At 48.4% G+C, this 23,608-nt stretch overlaps 1 long non-coding RNA gene across 1 annotated transcript in view; it reads right to left on the bottom strand.

Annotated features, from left to right (window-relative positions):
* Positions 1–11,511: 11,511 nt before the first annotated feature.
* Positions 11,512–23,608, bottom strand: part of LOC140430404 (uncharacterized) — a 40,032-nt gene continuing 27,935 nt past the window's right edge. The window contains exons 3-4 of the long non-coding RNA XR_011949414.1: positions 20,725–20,857; positions 11,512–19,267 (exon numbers count right to left, since the gene is read on the bottom strand). This is a non-coding gene — a long non-coding RNA (uncharacterized lncRNA). The remainder of the gene's footprint in view (positions 19,268–20,724; positions 20,858–23,608) is intronic.

Consider the following 23,608-nt stretch of genomic DNA (forward strand, 5'->3'; position numbering starts at 1 on the left):
CTGTACAGTTGATTGTTGAGAAGAATATTTCCCGGGGTGTTTATTTGCTGTAACCTACATTGATACAAGTTTGAATAAAATGCGTTTCAAAAAAAAATCCTAGGCATTTACACATTGTTGTCCATCTCTAAAGTGACCCTGGCCCTGGGTCATGTGCTCTCTTACATCACCGTATCGGTAGTACTGTACTCAGTCCCACGTTAACCCTATATATACCAGATCCTACTACTACAGTAAAGTCATCACACTAAAGTAGAATTTATGTTACGTATAAGTGCCGCAAGTTGAAAGTTAGATGGAGTACCACAGGAGCATCTGGGTGCTTATGCTAATGACCAACCCCTTCCCAAAAAGAATATTATGGATTTGAAGAACACAGCCTTTCATTCATACTTGTACATATTTTCTGGTGGACTTCACCAGCTTTCAGCCAAATCCTGCAACAGAGCCTAGTGCAGAGGTCATGGCATTCTTTTAGAATGTGGGGTGATGACAGATCCCGACTTCTCCCTTTTGAACTGGGCTTTTAGTCAGCTGAAGTGCAGAGTTGTGGACTTGATAGAAGGAGCTGTGAAGCTGTGGTCAGCTGCCTGTGGAACCAGCTCCTCTGAGGAGCAAGATGTACCTCAGAACAAGTTCGACTGGAAAATGGTGTGAGTTTCTGACCTGAGCATTCCTGTGGCTCTGGTCCGGTCCTGCATATAGGCTTCACTTACATTGCAGCTAATGATCTAAGATTGGCATCTACTGACATCCCTCACTTCCTTCATCCCGTCATTTGCGGCTGTGCTGTCAATCCCTAGGCCCTAAGCTTTGGAATTCCTAATAGTACATAAACACATAATAAATGGGAGCAGGCGTAGGTCATGCAGCCCATTGTGGCTGTTGCATTGTTCACTGAGATCATGGTTGATCATCTACCTCAACTTCCTTCACCATCCTCAAATCTCTTGATTCCTCAACAGTCCAAAAATAAGCCTGGAATATGTTGAATAACTGAGCATCCACAAGACTCTGAGCGAGAATTCCAAAGATTCATAACCCTATGAGCGAAGGTATCTCTCCTCATTTCAGCCCAATATAGCCAAACTCTTATCTGGAGATGACCCCCTGTAGTTCTAGACGCAGCCAAGGGATGGAGCCACTCAGCACTTACTCCATTATGTCTTCCTGGGGTAATATATATATCAGTGAGATCACCCACCCATTCCTCTAAAACTCAGACAGTACAGCGCCATTCTCCTCAACCTCTCCTCACAGGACAATTCTCATGAATCAATCTAATGATATTTTGTTGTATGGCATTTAAGGGAAGTATATCCTTCCTAAGCTATAGAGACTAGAACAGAGACTTGGAGGTCTCACCAAAGCCTTGAATAATTGCAGCAAGCTTCCTTACTCTTGGGTGGCACTGTGGCACAGTGGTTAGCACTGATGCCTCACCACGCCAGGAACCTGGGTTCAATTCTGATCTCAGATGACTGTCTGTGTGGAGTTAGCACATTCTCCCTCATGTCTGCCCATGGGTTTCCTCCAGACGCTCTGGTTTCTCCCCACCGTCCAAAGATGTGCAAGTTAGGTGGATTGGCCTTGCTAAATTGCCCTTTATTGTCTAAAAGGTTAGGTGGGGTACACTTTCTGAGGGTCGGTGCAGCCTCACTGGGATGAATGGCCTCCTTCTGCACGGTAGAGATTCAATGATTATTATGCTCCACCCCCTTATAATAAAGGTCAGTATCCCATTCACTTGTTGTTGTATCTGTGTGGTGACTTTCTCTGTTTCATGTACAGGGGCACCCAAAATCGCTTATATTACCAACATTTAATAGTTTCTCACTATTATTTTAAAAACCAGCTCTTTCATACCAAAATGAGTAACCTCACATTTTGCTACATTATCTTCCATCTACCACCTTCTTCCCATTCATATTGCCAATCTTTTCTTTTTTTTAAAATATAAATTTAGAGTACCCAATTCATTTTTTCCAATTAAGGGGCAATTTAGTTTGGCTAATCCACCTACCCTGCACATCTTTGGGTTGTGGGGGCGAAACCCACACAAACACGGGGAGAATGTGCAAACTCCACACGGACAGTGACCCAGAGCTGGGATCGAACCTGGAACCTCGGCGCCGTGAGGCAGCAGTGCTAACCATTGCGCTACCGTGCTGCCTCATATTGCCTGTCTATATCATTCTGCACACTCTGTACCTTCCTGACAGCTTACTTTGCGACCTATCTTTGTATCATCAGCAAACCTGGATAAATTACACTCGGCTCCTTCATCAAAATCATTAGTATCAATTTTAAATAGCTGAGGTCCCGGCCGTGATCCTTGTGACACCCCACCAGTAACAGCCTGCCAACTTGAAAATGATCCATTTATTCCTACTGTTTCTCCGTCTTTTTTGTTATATGAACATTTTATTGAGCTATTTATGGTTTTAAAACAGTAACAGAAGACACAGTGTACATACAAATATAAGCATAGTGCAAAAGCCGTCTTCCTCTCTCACAGGTCCCACCTTTTCTAGCCTCCTACTCTACACTAAACTACCCCTACGGCCCTACGGCACCCCCACTTCTGCTAACGGTTAATTTTCCCGAAAGAAGTCGACGAATGGCTGCCAGCTCCAGACGAACCCTGACAGTGACACTCTCAAGGCGAACTTAATTTTCTCCAGACAGAGAAAACTAGCCATGTCAGTTAGCCAGGTCTCCGACTTCGGGGGCTTTGAGTCCCTCCAAGCCAATAATATTCGTCTCCGGGCAACCAGGGAAGCAAAGGCCAGAACGTCTGCCTCTTTCTCCTCCTGGATTCCCGGGTCTTCCGACACTCCGAAAATCGCCACACCAGGACTCGGGGCCACCCTTGTTTTCAATACTTTGGACATGACATCCGCAAACCCCTGCCAGAATCCCCTAAGCTTCGGGCATGCCCAGAACATATGAACATGGTTCGCTGGTCCTCCCGCCACACCTTGCCCCACCTATCTTCCACACCAAAGAACCTGCACATCCGGGCCATTGTCATGTGAGCCCGGTGAACGACCTTAAACTGTATCAGGCTGAGCCTGGCACATGTTCGGACCGCGTTGACTCTATTCAACGCGTCCCGCCCAGAGACCATCCTCTATTTCTCCTCCTAACTTCTCTTCCCCATTTGCCTTTCAGCTCCTCGGTCTGTATTTCCTCTGACCCCATAAGCTCCTTATAAATGTCCGAAACCCTCCCTTCTCCCACCCACACTGTGGAAACTACCCTACCCTGTATCCCCCCTTGCTGGTAGGAGCGGAAAGCTGAGACCTGCCTGCGTAGGAAGTCTCATGCCTGCAGGTACCTGAATTAATTCCCTCCCGTCAGTTCAAATTTCTCCCCCCAACTCCCTCAGGCTGGGAAAGCTCCCCTCTATGAACATATCGCCCAACCTCTCGATCCCTGCCCTCTACCATCTCCGAAACCCTCCATCTAACCTCCCCGGGGCAAACCGGTGATTATTGCAAATTGGGGACCAGACCGATGCTCCCTCTGCTCCCACATGTCTCTTCCATTGCCCCCAGACTCCCAGGGCTGCGACCACCACGGGGCTGGTGGAGTAGCGTGCCAGCGGGAACAGCAGAGGCGCCGTTATCAACGCCCCCAAACTAGGACCCTTACAAGATGCCGCCTCTACTCGCTCCCCACACCGACACCCCCCCCCCACCCCCCCCCCCCCCCCCCCCCCCCCTCCCCATCCACTTCCTAATCATGGCTATATTCGCTGCCCAATAATAATCACTAAAGTTCGGGAGTGCCAGCCCGCCCTCCCCCCGGCTGCGCACCAACATCCCCTTTTTAACTCACGGGGTCTTACCCGCCCATACAAAGTCCAAAATCACTTTGTTGACCCGTTTAAAAAAGGACCGTGGAATAAAGATGGGGAGACACTGAAACACAAACAGGAATCTCGGGAGGACCGTCATCTTCACAGTCTGCACCCTCCCAGCCAGTGACAACGGGAGCACGTCCCACCTCCGAAAATCCTCCTTCATTTGGTCTACTAGTCGGGCCAGATTAAGCTTGTGCAGCCGTTCCCATTCCCGCACCACCTGGATGTCTAGGTACCAAAAGCTTCCGCCTACCACTCTAAACGGCAACTCCCCTAATCGCCTCTCCTGCCCCCCTTGCCTGGATCGCGAACATCTCGCTTTTCCCCATGTTCAATTTATAACCCAAAAACCGGCCAAATTCCCTCAGAATCCCCATAATTTCTTCCATCCCTTCCAAGGGTCCGACACATATAAGAGCAGGTCATCCGCGTATAGCGAGACTCTGTGTTCCACCCCACCCCAGACTAGTCCCTTCCAGCCCTTTGAGGCTCTCAACGCAATTGCCAGCAGTTCTATGGCCAGCGCGAACAACAGCGGGGAGAGGGGGCATCCCAGCCTCGTCTCCCGGTGCAGCCTAAAATAGGCCCGATGTCAGCCTGTTTGTCCGAACACTTGTCACGGGCAGCCTGACCCAGTCAATGAAGCCCCATCCAAATCCAAACCACCCCAATACCTGCCACAGATAATCCCATTCCACCCGGTCAAATGGCTTCTCTGCATCCATTGCGACCACTACCTCTACGTCTCTACCCTCTGTGGGCATCATGATAACATTCAACAGCCTTCTTACATCGGCTACCAGCTGCCTCCCCTTAACAAATCCCGTCTGGTCCTCCCCAATCACGTCCAGGATGCAGTCCTCAATCCTTGAGGACAAGATCTTAGCCAACAATTTGGCGTCTACATTTAGTAAGGAGATCGGTCTGTAGGACCCGCATAACTTCGGGTCTTTATCCCGCTTCAGGATCAATGAGATGGTGGCCTGTGACATCGTTGGGGGCAGCCCCCCTCTCTCCCTTGCCTCATTAAATGTCCTCATCAGCAGTGGCCCCAGCATCCCAGAGAACGTTTTATTAAACTCCACGGGGTACCCATCCGGTCCCGGGGCTTTACCCGACTGCAGGGCCTTCAGCCCATCCGCTATCTCTTCCAACCCTATCCGGCCCCCAGTCCCTTCTACCAAGTCTTCATCAACCTTCGGGAACTTCAGCCCCCCCCTAAGAATTGCCTCATCCCCTCCGGCCCAGCTGGGGGTTCCGACTCATACAGCCTGCTGTAGAATTCCTCGAACGCCTTATTGACCCCAACTGAATCTCCGACCTGGTTCCCATCTCTGTCCAACACTTTCCCAACCTCCCTGGCCGCTTCCCGCTTTCTGAGCTGCTGCGCAAGCATTCTACTGGCCTTCTCCCCATATTCATAGATCTCCCCCTTCGCCTTCCTGAGCTGCACTACCGCCTTCCCTGTAGTTAACAAGCCAAACTCCGCCTGTAGCCTCCGTCGTTCCCTTAGAAGCCCTGCCTCGACTTCCGGTGACGGCGGGCGGGAGGCAGCCGCACATTGGAGGGGCTCCCGTTCGGGAACGGCATTTTCGCGGAGTAACGCCCGGTCCTAAGGCCAGCGACGGCAGTAAAAGTCGGGGGATAGCGCAAGGAGAAGAAGGATGTCGAAAATCACCAAAAAAACGGCCGGGAAAAAAGCGGCTGCAAGTCCGTTGGAGAGGGGAAAGGTCACCACGGGGTCAACAAAGAAAATGGAGGCTGGAGCACCAGGGGAGGCCGCAGTGCTTACGGCTGAAGAACTAACTAAGGTGATGGCTGCGGAATTCCAAAAGCAGTTGGTGCAGATTGAGAAATGTATGGAGATGGTGAGGAAGGAGATGAGGGAGGTTTTGAATGTGCTGGTGGAGGAGGCGGTTTCCCCGGTGAAGACGGCGGTGGCGAGCGCAGTGGCGGAGGTGCGAGAGCAAGGGGAGGCGCTGAAGGAAGTGGAGGAGACGGTATTGCAGCACGGTGATCAACTTGCCTCGATGGGGAAGGAGATGCGGAAGGTGATGGACACGAACAAGAATCGAACAAGGACTTTTATTTTGGAACGGCGGAAGCAGCGGAGGAGTTTTCAAAGGCAGAAGGACTGTGGCAGAACTGACAAATTGAGGAATTGAGGCCATGTGCCGATGTAACCTCATGACTGTATTTTCTTCTTTTTTTTGTATCACTGCGTGCGGGTGTATGGGCTAAAGGAGCCAATGTTGCATATATTTGGACAAGGGAAGGGACGGGACTTTCAACTCGAAAGGAGGGCTCTTTGGGGTGTCGGTGGATATGCGGGGTTTGTGTGCTAAAAGGGGATCTTTGGGCTTTCCAAGGCCGGGCAAGGGGGAAAGGGACCCGGGCGGGGGCCTCCACGCTGGCCGGTTTAAGCCGGCCAGTGAATGGGAGTGAGGTGGGGGGAGGGGCTGCGGCCATCGGAGCCTGACAGAACAGGGTACGAGTGGTCTAGCCGGGGGTGGAAAGTTGGGGGGAGGGAACCGAAGTTGGGGGAGGGAACCGAGGTTGGGAGGAGGAGTTTTACAAGAGGCATTGGATGGGAGGAGCTGGAGACTTTGGGGGGGGGGGGGGTGGGGGGGGGGGGGGTGGTGGGGTACAACTTTGGGGTATCATGTACGGTACTCTCTTAGAGGCTGGATGGCGTTGGTTGGGTGGGTGGGTGGAGAGCTGTGTAGATTAAGGGTGACTACGGGTAATCCCTGATTCCTTTTTGTCATTTGTTTATGTAAACAGGCGGGTTGAGGTTTGGGGGTTGGTGGGCGGATGGGATCGTTGTTATTATGGGGATTGACATATCTTGTTGATTATTGTTTATTGTTGATGGATGTAAATGTGGGAGAAAACGTGAAAAAGGAGAATAAAATTTTTTTTTTAAAAAAGAAGCCCTGCCTCTGGGGTCTCCCCATACCTCCTGCTGACCTGTAGTATCTCCTTTATCAGTCGGTCTGTCTCTGCCCTGTCTGTCTTCTGCCTGTGGACCCGTATACAGATCAGATATCATAGATTATCAGCTCCCCTCTAACCACCGCCTTCAGCACTGCAGCCAAAACTTCCCCCGTGTCGTTAACTTCCAGATAGTTCTGGATAAATTTCGTCAGCCGCCCACACACCTCCTCATCAGCTAAAAGTCCCACATCCAGCCTCCAGTGCGGGGGCTGGCTTCTCTCCCTGCTCACCTGTAGGTCAACCCAGTGCGGGGCATGATCCGAGATCGTGATCGCTGAGTACTCAGTGTCCACTACCCCCGTCAGTAAAATCGTCAATCCGGGAGTACACTTTATGCACGTGCGAATAGAAGGAAAACTCCTTCACTCTCGGCCACCCAAATCTCCATGGGTCCACACCCTCATCTGCTCCATAAACCCCTTTAGCTCCTTTGCCATTGCTGGCACCCTGCCTGTCCTTGAGCTAGATCGGTCCAGCCCTGGGTTAATGACTGTGTTGAAGTCCCTCCCCCATAACCAGTTTATCCGAATCCAGGTCCGGGATCTTCCCCAACATCTTCCTTATGAGCTCCACATCATCCCAATTTGGCGCGTACACATTCACGAGTACCACTGGCAGCCCCTCCAGCTTCCCGCTGACCATTATGTACAGACCTCCCACATCCGCAACTATTCTTCCCACTTCAAATGACACTTGCTTATTAATCAGGATCGCGACCCCTCTAGTCTTAGAGTCCAGCCCCGAGTGGAAAACCTGTCCGACCCATCCCTTCCTTAATCTAATCTGGTCAGTTACTCTAAGGTCCGTCTCCTGCAATATTGCCACGTCCGCCTTCAGTCCCCTCCAATGCGCGAACACGCGTGCCCTCTTGACCGACCCATTTAGCCCTCTTACATTCCATGTGATCAGCCAGGTTGGGGGGCTCCTCGCCCCATCTCCACCGATCAGCCATCCCCTTTCTTGGGCCAGTCTCCAGCCCGCGCCCCATCGCATCCGCAGGCCTGCCCCAGGCAGCCTCCGTCCCCGACCTCCCTATTGTCCCACAGCAAAAGTCCCTCCCCCGTCAGCAGAACATTCCCCCCCCCCCAGTAACAGCACTATACACACAGCCCCCTCCAACAAGCATACCATCTGCTCACCCCCCACTACGCTTCGTGAGCTAGCCCGTCCAGCTAGCTTGGTGGCCCCCGCCCATGGCGCCAGACATTCTCCCACCTATTGTTACCTCCCCCATCCCCCCCGCTCGGACACACATATGCAAATGTAAACAATCCGAACTCAATTGCCCAAAAGAAACACGCAAAGAAAATCAAAAAGAAGATCAAACAGCAAACATCTAACGTTCACACCACCAACCCCCATCATTGCAAATGCAAATTTTAACTCAAGCAGCTCTTCCGCAGACCCCAGCTCAATACAAAAGGCATTACAAGTAACATCCAAAGACAAAAACTTTTTTTTTTTAAAAAACAATAACTAAAGAGAAGAGAACAGAAAAAAACCCACATAAGCACTGCAGCAAAGTTTAGTCCAAACACTTCAGTCGGATACCAGCCCTTTCCTTCTCGCGAAGTCTATCACTTCCTCGGGCGACTCAAAATAGAAATGTTGCTCTTCGTGCGTAACCCAAAGACGGGCCGGGTACAGTAGTCCAAACTTTACCTTCTTCTTAAAATGGGTAGATTTTATCTGGTTGAACCCTGCTCTTCTCCTGGGCACGTCCGCGCTCAGATCCTGATATATACGCAGGATGCTGTTCTCCCATTTGCAGCTCCGTGTCTGCCTGGCCCATCGTAAAATGCACTCCTTGTCCAGGTACCTGTGGAATCTCACCACCATTGTTCTCGGGGGGGGGGTCACCCACACGTGGCTTCCTCGCTAGCACTCTGTGCACCCTGTCCACCTCCAAGGGTCGGGAGAATGTTCCCTCCCCCAGTAGCTTCTCAAACATAGCCGCTATGTATGCCCCAGCGTCCGTTCCTTCGGATCCCTCCGGGTGACCCACGGTTCTCAGGTTCTGCCGGCGAGACCTGTTCCCTAGATCCTCCACCTTCTCCTGGAGCCTTTTCTGTTGGTCTCTCAACATCTTGAGACCTTACTTGAGAAAGGACGTACTGGCACTGGAAGGTGTGCAGAGGAGATTCACTAGGTTAATCCCAGAGCTGAAGGGGTTGGATTACGAGGAGAGGTTGAGTAGACTGGGACTGTACTCGTTGGAATTTAGAAGGATGAGGGGGGATCTTATAGAAACATATAAGATTATGAAGGGAATAGATAGGATAGATGCGGGCAGGTTGTTTCCACTGGCGGGTGAAAGCAGAACTAGGGGGCATAGCCTCAAAATAAGGGGAAGTAGATTTAGGACTGAGTTTAGGAGGAACTTCTTCACCCAAAGGGTTGTGAATCTATGGAATTCCTTGCCCAGTGAAGCAGTAGAGGCTCCTTCATGAAATGTTTTAAAGATAAAGATAGATAGTTTTTTGAAGAATAAAGGGATTCAGGGTTATGGTGTTTGGGCTGGAAAGTGGAGCTGAGTCCACAAAAGATCAGCCATGATCTCATTGAATGGTGGAGCAGGCTCGAGGGGCCAGATGGCCTACTTCTGCTCCTAGTTCTTATGTTCTTATCCCCAGCTCCAACTCCACTGCAGCTTGGTGTTCCTCCTGCTCAGTCAGTGCCTTCTCCACTTTGTGGATCGCCCGATCTTGAGCATCCAGTCTGAGTTCCAGTCGCGCAATCGATTCCTTAATCGGATCCAAGCATTCCTGTTTCTGCTTGGCGAAGCCCTCCTGTATAAACTGCACCAGCTGCTCCGTCGACCGCTGGGTCGTCGAGCCAGAACTCCGGTCGTCCGCCATGCTTTCTCCCATTGCCGCCTCAGCCCAAGCCCCTTCTCCGTTCGTCTATTTCTTCCTTTGTGATCACTCCTGGTCCGCTTCTCCATGCACTGATGTAGGATTCCTCTTCAAATCGCGCCACGCCGCCCTGACCCCCGCCCCCCGGAAACCAGCGATTCGCACCAAGCCACTCGGAGAACTGGCAAGTGGCGATTCTCCGGCCGGATGGGCCGAGCGGCCGCTGCGACACAAAAGGTTCCCACCGGCGCCGTCCACCCCTGGTCGCTGCCGGCGGGAACTCTGCGGGAATGCTGGGGTGGTGGCCTGGCGGGGGCGGGGGGGGGGCTCCTTCACTGGGTGGCCTCCGATGGGGTCTGTCCCGCGATTGGGACACACCGATCGTCAGGCCGGCCTCTTCCCCCCCCCCCGGGCCTACCTCCTTCTGCGCGCGGCCCAGAACACCGGCTCCATATTGGTGAGGGGCCGGCGTGCGTAAGACGTTCCCCGCGCATGTGCAGGATGGCGCAGCACAACAGTGCATGCGCAGGATTGGGCTGCCCCAACTGCGCATGTTGGCGCGGCGCCCATTTGGCGCCGTGTAAGGACGCTGGAGCGGCGTGAACCGCTCCAGCGCCGTGCTGGCCCCCCGTGGGGGCCAGAATAGGTCGTGTCCGGGCCCTGTTTGCGCCGTTGTGAAACGCGACGGCGTTCACGACGGCGCGAACACTTGGCCTCAATATCGGAGAATCGCCCCCGTACTGTCTGAGTTTTAGAAGAATGAGTGGGTGACCTCACTGAAATATATATGACCCCATGAAGAATAAATGGGAAAGATGCTCAGAGGTTGCTCCCCTTGGCTGGACCTCAAGTTCTTTGGTCAGCCATCCTGATGTCTCCTTCTTTGGTTCAGTGTCAGCCTTTCTAATTGTGTGATCAGAGCTCCTATGAAGTTAATTGCAACATTTTATGACATTAAAGTGCACAATAAGAAATCAAGTTGTCGGAATTGTATGGCATTGTTACGTTGTACATAGAATTCAACCTGGCTGGCACTGAATGACAGTAATAATGGAGCTCCATGGTCACTTGCCTCTATCCAGCTGCACAGTTTCTGTTTCCTGACAACTATCCTGTAACATTAGGCAGCACGTCACAAAGATTCCATGTGAAAGTTCACGGGAGATCCAAGCACTTTGCACAGGCAGGCAAGAACTCAAACCCATCTGAAATTGTCTGTTTGAAGATGTCTCCCACCCTTCAGCTCTACTGCACTCATGTTTAAGATTATGGACGCTAGTTATACTGCCATTTTATCACCAAAATGTATTAAAAACACCACTTTAAAAGAGTCCCACCTTCATTATTAAAACGTTAAAGATTTGCTCCTCTGACACCGAGATCCCAGGTTCAATCCCGGCTCTGGGTCACTGTCCATGCGGAGTTTGCACATTCTCCCCGTGTTTGCGTGGGCTTTGCCCCCCCACAACCCAAAGATGTGCAGGCTAGGTGGATTGGCCACGCTAAATTGCCCCTTAATTGGAAAAAAAATTGGGTACTCTAAATTTATAAAAATAAAAGATTTGCTCCTCCATTTGCTCCCAAATTATCTTACTGCTTGTATTTGTAATTCTGGTATGATTACAAACAGAAGAAATCTACTCCCACGTGGTTACAGAGTTAAAACACTTGGGTTATATTTTATCCAAGATATTGAAAAGCATTAGCCATTGTGACCAACTGTGAAACTCCCAAAGGGCTGTGCTATAACACGGGTACCATGTTCCAAAAAATAAAATGCTGGAGGCTACATTTGTAGAAAATAAAACTTTATTTTTTTTTTTTTCCACAAAGCAATTACACATTTGGCTCAAAGAATACTAAGGTTAACTTTAGAAGCATTTTATGCACCTGAAGTGCAGCTGCGCCTATACAGACGTACTCCCAAGATTAATGACCTAATTGACCGTGGCCTGTTGAGCAAAAAAGAATGGGCAGGCCTTTTCTTGGAGCTGTTCCCACTCTGCCCAGCTAACTTCAGCAGAAGTGAAGGGAAAGTTCTGTTTTCCACACACGAACGCAGCTCTTCCGGTAAAGTTACAGCAGCAACTTTTGAGGTCATTCTCACCCAATATCCTCAAACAGAAAGTGTAAATAAAAGGGTTCGGTAGAGGGCCGGGTGGTCTATTTTCATTTCTGCCTAAAATTACTTACTATAGGTGGTTTAGAGGATGTATGAGTTAAAATGATTCTCTTCAAATAACCAATGAGTGATGCTCAGGCATTTGTTACATTCATTGGGTTCATGAAATGCTTTGAGACTATAAATAAATCTGATTGATATACATCAATGGTTTGGACTTAAATGTAGGGGGTGTGTTTAAGAAGTTTGCAGGCGATACAAAAATTGGCTGTGTGGCTGATAGTGAGGGGAGAGAGCTGTCAACTGCAGGAAGGTATCATGGATTGCTCAGCTGGGCAGAAAAGTGGCAAATGGAATTCTCTCTTGAAAAGTCTGAAATAATGTACTTGGGGAGGGTAAACAAGGCAAGGGAATACACAATAAATGGTGGGATACTGAGGACTGTGGAGGAACAGAGGGACATTGGAGTGTTTGCCCACAGATCCTTGAAAGTAGCAGGACATGTAGGTTTTTTTCTAAGACTACTTTTGCTTCCCAATTTAATGCTCTCCTCAAGTTGCTGATTCCTGCTGCAGCATGGATCAATGGTCATTAATATCTCCATCGAAGGGGCTTGACAGGGTGGAAACTGAAGGGTTATTGCCTCTGTTTGGGGTATCTAGAAAATAAGGAGATGCAGTCACAGGATAAGCGACCGATTGGTTTGGACTGAGAGGACAAATCTCTTCACTCAAGGGTTGAGAAATTTTGGGATTCTCTAACCCTGAGGGGTGGGGATGAACGATTGTTGAATATCTTGAAGGCTAGGATAGACAGATTTTTGGTCTCTCAGGGAGTCAATGGCTGTAGGGGAGGTCTTGCGGCACAGTTGTAGTGTCCCCACCTCTGGACCAGAAGCTCTGGGTTTGAGTCAAATGGCAGAACTTGTTGGCCACAGAAAGAGCATTCAAAGCACAGTTCAATGGGCTGATAATCAGCTCGGGAACCCTTGAATGGTGAAACAGGCTCGATGGGGAAAATGGTCTACTCCTGCTCCCGTGCTCTTATGTCAACTTTCTTGTGTGAAGCCGAGTGTTGAATGTAGTTAGAAATTTGAGCTTCAGAGCTGAGCCCGATTACGCTTTGTCTGACCAATACCGATGTATAGCTTCCCTCAAGATCTAACCAGTAAGAGTGGAAACCATGGCCGATTCTCTTCCCCCACCCCCTTTCCCCCCTGGCACAAGAACATAATAATAATAATCTTTATTGTCACAAGTAGGCTTACATTAACACTGCAATGAAGTTATTGTGAAAAGCCCCTAGTCGCCACACTCCCGGCGCCTGTTCGGGTACACAGAGGGAGATTTCAGAATGTCCAATTCACCTAACAAGCACGTCTTTCGGGACTTGTGGGAGGAAACCGGAGCATCCGGAGGAAACCCACACAGACAGGGGGAGACTCCGCACAGACAGTGACCCAAGCCAGGAATCGAGCCTGGGATCTTGGAAGCAACAGTGTTGCCCACTGTGCTACCGTGCCGCCCACATTGGGACCAACGTGAGATGGGGTAGTTCAGTACAGGCCAACAAAATCAACAAGTTCCCTATCTGGTCCCTGGCAGTTTAAAATTTAGCATTCTATCCATCATTAGATAAGGCAAAAACAAATGTAAATAGACAAATCAGGTTAACAGATTAAATCAGAGGAGAAAAAGTTGCCTCTTCATTTATTTGATTCTTGCTTACTTAAAGAGAGACAGGGGCTGGTTTAGCACAGGGCTAAATTGCTGGCTTTGAAAGCAGACCAAGGCAGGCCAGCAGCGTGGGTTCAATTCCCGTACCAGCCTCCCTGAACAGGCGCTGAATGTGGCGACTAGGGGCTTTTCACAGTAACTTCATTTGAAGCCTACTTGTGACAATAAGCGATTGTCATTTCATTTCAATGCAATACATTAGTTTCTGTAATTTTCCAGTAACAGGGTGAGAGCTGATGTGTTGCATGCTGAGGTTGACTGCAGAGAACACAGAGCTGGTTATTCTTCCAACCTTGGGGTTAATTAAGGTAGCATTTACACATGGGCTGTTGCATTGTGACAACACTGATGGTATCTATCATTCCAAACACTGAAAACTGTAATGTCAGGTCATTGGTATCAGGAAATGAACTGCTTAAGAGAAACATTGAAAAGTGCACCGTTTAATTATACAGTTTACGAATATCATTCCCTTGTGAGGCCCAATAAAGGAAATGTATACCTATTGGATAGCGTGCTGCATTTATAGCATTGAGTCATAAGCTTAGTTTAAAGACTCAATCCCCTTTTGTGCCCTTTTCTCCTGAAAGTGCTGGCTCTTCCTGTAGTACCATGAGGGACTGTCCACTTGAGTGGATGTTCTCCGTGTGCCAGCCTAAACTACTGACTTAACTGTAGAAGGTATCACAGTTCAATCTACTCCTCGCCACTCACATGCTCCATATCCAGAAGGAGTCAATGGATAGTGCAGCATGGATTTGGGACTTTGCTGACCTGTGTGACTCACGGTCTCACCAAGCATCGTATGCACCTACTGAGACACCTAGATGACCTCTTTGTGAACCGATTTGATGCTGGCTTCAATATCATGACAACACGAAAGGACAATGTGGAACTGTGTAGTTCAACCACAACATTTCCACTTGTTCAATGACACCTCCTTGTAAAACATGCATGTTTGCACAGGATGTGACATCGCGTTACATGGCAGTCTGTTCATTATGAGGCCGTTATTGCTATACTGTAGCTTTTTTACATTCTTTCATGGGATGTGGGTGGTGCTGGCTGGGCAGCATTTATTACCTGTCCTTAATTGCCCTTGAGAAAGTGGAGGTGAGGTATAATCTTGAACTACTGTAGTCCATGAGGTGTAGGTACACCCACAGTGCTGTCAGGGACGGAGTTCTAGGATTTTGATCCAGTGACAGTGACAAATTGGCGATATATTTCCAAGTCGCGATGGTGTGTGGCTCAGGTGGGAAGTTGTTGTGCTCCTATGCATATGCTGCCCCTGTCCGAGGTCTCGGGTTTGGAAAGTGCTGTCAAAGGAGCTTTGGTGAGTCGCTGCAGTGCACCCCATACAGATGGTACACACTGCTGACACTGTGCATCAGTGGAGGAGTAAAGGAGGGAGTGAAGGTTTAAAACAGTGGATGTGCTGCTACTATTCTGTGACCTGGATTGTGGTATCAAGTTTTTTGAGTGTTGTTGGAATTATATTCATCCAGGCAAGTGAAGAGTATTCCATCACACTCCTGACGTGGGCCTTGTAAATGGTAGCCAGGCTTCGGGGAGTCAGGAAATGAGTTACTCTCCGCAGAATTCCAGCCTCTAACCTGCTCTTGTAACCGCAGTATTTATATGACTGGTCCATTTCAGTATCTGGTTGTTGGCAATCCCCAGGATGTTAACAGTGGAGGATTCAGCAGGATGGCAATATCATTGAACATCAAAGGAATTGGATAAATCTCGTTGGAGATCGTCATTGCCTGGCACTTGTGTGGCGTGAATGTTACTTGCCACTAACAGCCCAAAGCTGAAAATGGGCACAGGTTGCTTCAGTATCTGAGGAGTCACGAATGGTACTGAACACTGTGCAATCACCAGTGAACACCATCCCCACTTCTGGCCTTATAATGGAAGGGAGGTCATGTAGCTAAAAATGGTTGGCCTTATGACACTACCCTGAGGATCTCCTGCAGTGGTGTCCCAGATCTGAGATGATTGACCTCCAATAACTCTAACGATCTTCCATTATGCCAGGCATGACTCAACCAGTGGAGAGTTTCCCCCCCGATTCCCATTGACTCCAGTTTTGCAAGGGTTTCTTAATGCCATTCTCGATCAAATGTTGCCTTGATGTAAAGGGCAATCACTCTCATCGCGCCTTGAACTCAGGTCTATTGTCCATTTTTGTACCAAGGCTGCAACGTGGTCAGGAGCTGAATGGTTTGGCGGAACCCCAAACGGAGTGTCAGTGGGCAGGTTAATGCTGAGTAAGTGCCATCTAGTAGCACTGTTGATGAAGCATTCCATCACATTACAGATGATTAAGAATATTCTGGTGGGGCGGTAATTGGTTGGATTGAATTTGCTATGCTTTTTGTGGGCAGGACATACCTGGGCAATCTTCCACATTGCTGGGTAGATGCCAGTGTTGGATCTGTACTGGAACATTTTGGTAGGGGCACGGAAAGTTCTGGAGAACAAGTCTTCAGTACTACTACCAAAATGTTGTTAAGGCCCATGGCCTTTGCTGTATCCAGTGCCATCAGCTATTCCTTGGTGTCACATGGAGTGAATTGAGTTGGCTGATGACGTGCATCTGTGAAACAATGAGATGGATCATTCACGTGGCCCTTTTGGATCAAGATTGTTGCAAATGGTTCAGTCTTATCTTTTGCACTGACGTGCTGGGCTCCCCCATCATTGAGGATGAGGATATTTGCATAGCCTCCTCTTCCAGTTAGCTGCTTAATCATTCACAACTATTCACGACTGGATGTGGCAGGACTGCAGAGCTTAGATCTGATCTGTTGGTTGTGGGATCGCTTTAACTCTGTCTATTGCAATCTGCTTCTGCTGCATGGAATGAAAGTAGTCTTGTGTTGATACCTCATTTTTAGGTATCCCTCATGCTGCTCCTCACCTGCCCCCTTGCACTGTTTATTGAACCAGAACTTGATGGTAATGGTAGAGTGGGGGATATGCTGGGCCATGTTACAGAGTGTGGTTAAATACAATTCTGCTGCTGCCACTGATGGTCCACAGTGCCTCATGGATGCCCAGTTTCGAATTGCTGGATTGGTACAAAATCTACCCCACATGGCATGGTGGCAGTGCCACACAGCACGATGAAAGGGGTCATCGCTGTGAAAACAAGGATTGTACGCATTGCAGCAACGTGAAGCCATTTCATTGGGAAAATACCAATAGCACTCATTTTGTTGAGTCAAATCATATACGAAACAGAAATTGCTTCAAAATCAAAGTAAGGTGTGAACTCTAGCTACTCTAGAAAGTGAAGAGTAGATGAGCCACTCTTTAATATGAATGGGTAGAATATCCTTTTAATCTCTCTCTGTCACTTTAAATTGTGATGAATGCTTGCTGAGCTATGGTGCCATTGGCAATTACCTCCATACAGTACCTCACCCTAACAGACAATCTTTATATTATATTATAGAATTTACAGTGCAGAGGGAGGCTCAAGTCTGGGAAGTAACTGGCAATTCGGTCATGATGGGCATCTCCGTTGAATCAGATCCCACCCTTGCCCAATGTACATTCTCCTCCACTACCAGTCACAGGACAGTGATCGGGAGCACTGGCTGATTTTCTTCCCCTTTTTAACCGAACCCGGGTTCTATTCTGGCTTTGGGTGACTGTCTGTGTTGAGTATGTATGTTCTCCCCATGTCTGCGTGGGTTTCCTCCGAGTGCGCCGGTTTCCTTCCACAGGCCAAAGATGTGCAGGCTTGGTAGATTGGCCATGCTAAATTGCACCTTAATATCCAAAAGGTTTCAGGTTAGTTGGGGTTACAGAGATAGGGTGGGGGACTGGGCCTAGGTAGGGTGCTGTTCCCGAAGGTCGGTGCAGACTTGATGGGCCAAATGGCCTCCTTCAGCATTGTCGGGTTTCTATGGTTAATTGAGAGGCACTGATGTCAATTGTAACATAAAAAAAGACTTGCATTTACATATGGCCTTTCATGAGCACTTGACAGCCCAAGACAATTGAGTCATTTGAAGTGTACTGTAGGAAACATAGCGGCCAAGTTGTACACAGAATGGCAATGCGTTAATGGCCAGACAATCCATTTTTCTTTTATTAGTGATAGTGATTGATGGGTCAACATTGGCCAGAACATGGCGTTAACTTCCCTTGTCTTCTGCAAAACAGTGCCCTGGGATTTTTACTTCCACCTGAGAGGGCAGATCAGGCCTTGGATTGACATCTTATCCTAAAGACAGCACCTCTGACTGTGCAGCATTCTCTCAGCACTGCACTGGAGAGTCAACCTAGATTTTTGTGGTCAATTTCTGGAGCGGAACTTGATTCCGAGGCAAGAGTGTTACCAACAGAGTGATGGTTGTCACATGACTGCTAGCTCTGAGGAGATCAGGGCTACCACCTGACAATCTTCCTGGTTGATTTAGCTCCATTCTAGTCAGTGTATTTTACTAACTGGGCCATTGTGCAAGAGTTCAATCTTTGCAAGCAAGGGCATTTTGGAGAAACCTTCAGAAATACAAAGTTTGCAATCTTAAATATGCAGCGATCCTAAAAAATGACACTTATAACTCCGACAGTGGCATTCTCTACAGATTTCAACATTGCCCCCAAACCAGGCTGGGTTGCGACGGACCATCACATTTGTATCGCCGGCACTTCAGTCCAGTGCCTCAGTTACCCAAAAAGTGAGATCATTTCTGGTGGACATGGGCAGGCAGGACGAATTGAAAGGCACGGTTATCCATTTGGTGGCTGACATTTTTAAAAGAAAACGTCGCTGGAATCCTGCAGTTGTAGTTTATGCCTTTTGCCATCTGTTGGCTGTCATCGTGAATTAAGAATTTCCATCTGTCTGCCTTTCCATTAAATATTCCTTCAGGCATCAACAGTATCAGGATGAAATGACACTCCATCTGGTCTTCCTTGACAGATCCTTGATAATCTTTGCATGCTGATAATCTCACTGCGTTATCGGAAACATCTTTGGTTATCTCCGGAGTCCGTGTCATGGAATTGGATCGAGGTATTTGGGAGTTTGAATTCAGACTACTCGTGTGCTGCTTGATGCCCCAATTCCTCTTTAGTTAAAAGGGTAACTGCAAAAATTGTAACCACAATTTGGACTCCCATGTTTCAAGTAACATTTTCCAAAGGCGTTTTACTTGGGGCGCTTGGAAGCCCACCAGGAGTAGGCCGGGAAGTCAAAGGGAGATTGTGCAAAGCAGTTAAACAAAGCAGTCAGTATTTATTTTTTGCAGATGTTTAAGTTTTAAATCCAAGCTCAATATTGCTATTGTCATCAGAATTCATTTTTAAAGTTAAAAGGAACCAGACTGGTAGATAAATCTGTGTATAGTTTATCATTCACACACCAAGTAAAATGAGGCAGATGGTGACTGTGCAATCTGTTCTTAACGCTTCTTCAAACAAGAAACATTCTTGATGTGATCTCAGTGCTTGGTGTTTTTGCATTAGTATCAGGGTTTTTTTTGTGGCTAACATCTGTTTGGGAGAGTGTCATCTAGTAGCGAGTCCCTGTCAGCCTGTTTCAAGCCCCCGGGTGTTGAGAGAACGGTGGGTGTCGGGGGTGTTATTATAATAGCAGGGACTTGGAGACCACTCTCTACTGAACTGCTGCTTCTATCACATTCGCCTTGTAAACATATTCTGCAGCCTGGAAGAGAGAGAGAGATAAAAAAGGGGGGGATTAAAAGAAAAACACAAATCGAAAGTGATAAAAATGAATTCCACTGATTTCCTGTGACTGCAAAGGGGGCCGCCAGCTACACTGAAACACGCCATAACCTTGTATGTCACCTAAGAATTTGAAATAATTTCCTGTTTGGTACATGTTTCAATTAGGAAAGAACAGTGACTGTTTGGTATCTAACCAACATCAAATGCCGTAGGTGAAAATTCGAGAGCAAAGTTTCAAAGCCATTTTTGTTTTTCAAAAGTTGACGTGAGTAAAAGGCAGGAAAATAGGTGAATTTTTTTTGTTTAAATTTGTTTAATTTTGGAATGGGGGTGTCACTGGCTAGGCCAGCATTTGTTGCCCATCCCTAATTGCCCTCGAGAAGGTGGGGGTGAGCCAACTTCTTGAACCACTGCAGTCGACGTGATGTACCCACAGTGCTGTTAGGAAGGGATAAACTTGTCAAATTCATATTTAATTTGTGTCGAGAAAGCCCCGATTGAAACAAATTGGTTATAATAAGTCAATAGTCTGGGCGGGAGTGTTTGTGGTCTTAGCCTGGATAGTGGAGGAGGAGGAGGAGGTGGACTCGGACCCTTTGGTGGTGATATTTGGGGTTTCAGAGAAGCCGGAGCTCATGGAGAGGAGGAAGGCCGATGTCGTGGAGTGGCGGTCGGCATCGCCACCGGGGGTAGCGGCTTGGTTGGGTGACCTCTCTGACTTCCTGCGATTAGAGAAGATGAGTTAAGGGGCTCTGCAGGGACGTTTGAGAAAAGGTGGGGGATGTTTGTGACCGTGTTTGAGGGGAGGGGGGTGAAAAAGGGGAAAAATCTGTACAGACTGTATAGTTGATTGCAGGGAAGCATGGAAGCATGTTTCATAGAATCATAGAATTTACAGTGCAGAAGGAGACCATTCGGCCCATCGAGTCTACACCGGCTCTTGGAAAGAGCACCCTACCCAAGCCCACACTTCCACCCTATCCCCATAACCCAGTAACCCCACCAACACCAAGGGCAATTTTGAACACTAAGGGTAATTTATCATGGCCAATCCACCTAACCTGCTCATCTTTGGACTGTGGGAGGAAACCGGAGCACCCGGAGGAAACCCACGCACACACGGGGAGGATGTGCAGACTCAGCACAGACAGTGACCCAAGCCGGGAATCGAACCTGGGACTCTGGAGCTGTGAAGCAATTGTGCTATCCACAATGCTACCGTGCTGCCTGGGGTGTTTATTTGCTGTAACCTGTTTTGATACATGTTTGTAATAAAATACATGAAAACAAAAAAATAAGCGAATGGGAACCAGAAGCGAGGCATCAGAGCAAGTGAGCAAGTTGTTGTCACCTGGGATAACGTTTACCTGGCCATAGGTAGCAGGGCTTAAGCCGGCGTTAGTGCGACAGGGCAGGAAGCAGGGATTATCTTACCACCCAAGCAGGATTGCCTCAGACCCATAGTTTCATCCTTCGGAGCGGTTCAAATTGCGATCCGAGAGATGCTACACACGGAACTCTCTGAACCAGGATGTGAGTTCCAGGTCAACAGCCCAATGTTGATTTCCTGCAGATAAAAGACAATTATCAACCCTTGTTATTCATGGCTATTAGGTGACCAAAAAAGCATTAGAATGGAGGCAAGCCCCCAAACACCGACTTTACAATTAATAAAGGGACATACTAATCGTCTAAATTCGGTGTACATTGAAAATGGAAAAATAGGACAGACAGATGTTGCTATTTCATCCTTAAAGTGTTAGAATAAGTACTCTGCTAATATATCAAATTCAAGCCACTTTTAAGGAATCCACAGACACCTGGGTAGTGAGTGCTGCCTGATATAAAGCTTTTGAATTGTAACCTGGCGCACACTTTACTCAACCAGAATCCAGTACGTTGTTCTCAGCAGGTTCCTGAATTGGTTAAAACTAACACAGAAAGGAAAATACTAATTAGCACTGAGTTGTAACACTATTGATTCTCAGTTTGGCAACATCTGCTGAACTCCTGTTGTTTTTATGAGTACTTTATTCAGCAGGGTAGAGTTTATATGAATTAGCAATAAGGATAGTCACGCTTTTGAGAAATCCACCAAATTATACACTGTGTCAAGAACATGATTTCTAGGATCCTTACAAAGGATTTTCATTACCCCCTCGCGACAGTACCTTTTGAGTTCAGTAAGGCTTCTTTACCTCATTCTAATCATCGAACTGTGAATATTCCAGAATATTAATTCTCCTGGTATAACAGCTTCTTTTTTTTAATTATCCTTTAATGGGTTGTGGGCATTGCAGGCAATGTCTCTCACCAGTAACAAGAATTCCCAAATGTTTTTCTTGAGTCTAAAGTAAAACACTTCAGGTTTTACCCACTGATTTAATTTATTTATGCATCAGTGTTTCCATTTATACAACTTAATCTGCAAACTTGAATGCCTATTCCTTCATCTAGTATAATTATGTGTTGGTGTGAGGGCAGCACGGTGGTGCAGTGGTAGCATTGCTGCCTCATGGTGCCGAGGTCCCAGGTTCGATCCCGGCTCTGGGTCACTGGCTGTGTGGAGTTTGCACATTCTCCCCGTGTTTGTGTGGGTTTCGCCCCCACAACCCAAAGATGTACAGGGTATATGGACTGAACATGCTAAATTGCCCCTTAATTGGAAAAAATGAATTGGCTACTCTAAATTATTTATCTTTTTAATATGTGTTGGTGTGTTGATGGGAAGTTGTAACTGAGTGAGATCCACCTACAACGGCATCAACTAACCAAAGACATATTGAACTGTTTTAGAAAACTGGAAGAAAAGAAACTGATCAAAAATAACTGCCATGTGTCACCTGATATTTGATATTGTAAGTTGACCACCACTTCTCTGAAATGTTTCCGTATGGAACGCACTGCAGACCAGTTGCATAGAATTTCACACCGGGGAGGAGCCCAAGTCCATTTCAAACAGAGACTCTCCTGAAAGAAAGACAATGGGCGGAATTTTCCAAGCAGCCCACCACAAAACGGATGTGGCCGGCCTTTGGCCGGTGGTGGGATTTTCAGGTTGCACCCTTGTCAATGGGTTTTCCCATTGAATGCATCCCTTCCTGTCAGGAAACTGTTGGTGGCACTGAAAGATTCCGCAAGTGTTAACGGCCAGATAATTCCAGCTATTAAAAATGCAAAGTGCTGGAATTTGATCAGCAGTAGTTCTATCAGACCAATGGAAACTGCTAACCTGCCAGATAGTCGTCAGGCAAACAAAACCCTTTTGGAGGATGAAATAACCAGATCTACCATTGATTCCTATCTTGAAATCTGTCAAAAGGTTCAGATATTAAAAGATCAAAAAATGGGATTACTTGGTCTGCAGTAATGCCAATAATCTAAGAATATACAGACAGGAGTTTTAAAAATTTGTTCTGCCCAGCAGAATCAGAGGAGGAGGAAAAATTACAAAAGGCAGTAAAGATCTCTCTCTCTCCCTGAAGCTAAAACACTGGGTGGGATTCTCCGGCATCCGGCCGGCGGGCCGTACCGGCGCCAAAGAGTGGCGTGAACCACTCCAGCATTGCGCGGCCCAGAAGGAGCGGCATCCTCCGCACTTTTGGGGGCTAGGCCGGCGCTGGAGTGATTGGCGCCGCGCCAACCGGCGCTGAAGGGCCTCCGCGGCCGGCGCGAGTTGCCGCATGTACAGGAGCGCCAGCGTGTTCCCAGAACCGCTGGCATGATTCCTCCGCATGCACAGGGGGTTTCTTCTCCGCGCTGGCCATGGCAGAGCTTTACAGCGGACGGCGCGGGAGTGCCCCCATGGCACAGACCCGCCCGCAGATCGGTGGGCCCCGGTCGCGGGCCAGGCCACCTTGGCCCCCCCCCCCCCCCCTCGGGGCCAGATCCCCCCGCGAGAGCCAGGTCCGGCTGGTACAAACCTTGTGTAATTTACGTCAGTGGGACAGGCCGAAAACGGGCGGCCGCTCGGCCTTTCGCAGTGCAGAGAATCGCCGGGGGGGGGGTTGGCTGCCAACAGCCCCCGACCGGCGTGACGCGATTCCCGCCCCCGCCAAAAAGTCTGGCGCCGGAGAATTCAGCAGCCGGCATCGGGGCGACGGGGCGGGACTCACGCTGGCCCCAGTGATTCTCCAGCCCAGCGGGGGTGAATCAGAGAATCCTGCCCACTGTCTTCAACAAAGTACAGACCTGAACCAAGTTAACTCCATAATTCTACAGGAAACCAAATAACTTTGCACAGGGTGCATATGACTCAGGCGGGAATGAGTGGGTTGTTTCAGGGGGTAGCAGATGAGTGTAAGAGGTGTGTGCGGGG

This window comes from Scyliorhinus torazame, chromosome 10 (assembly GCF_047496885.1).
Source record: "Scyliorhinus torazame isolate Kashiwa2021f chromosome 10, sScyTor2.1, whole genome shotgun sequence".
In the NCBI taxonomy this organism is placed as follows: Eukaryota; Metazoa; Chordata; class Chondrichthyes; order Carcharhiniformes; family Scyliorhinidae; genus Scyliorhinus; species Scyliorhinus torazame.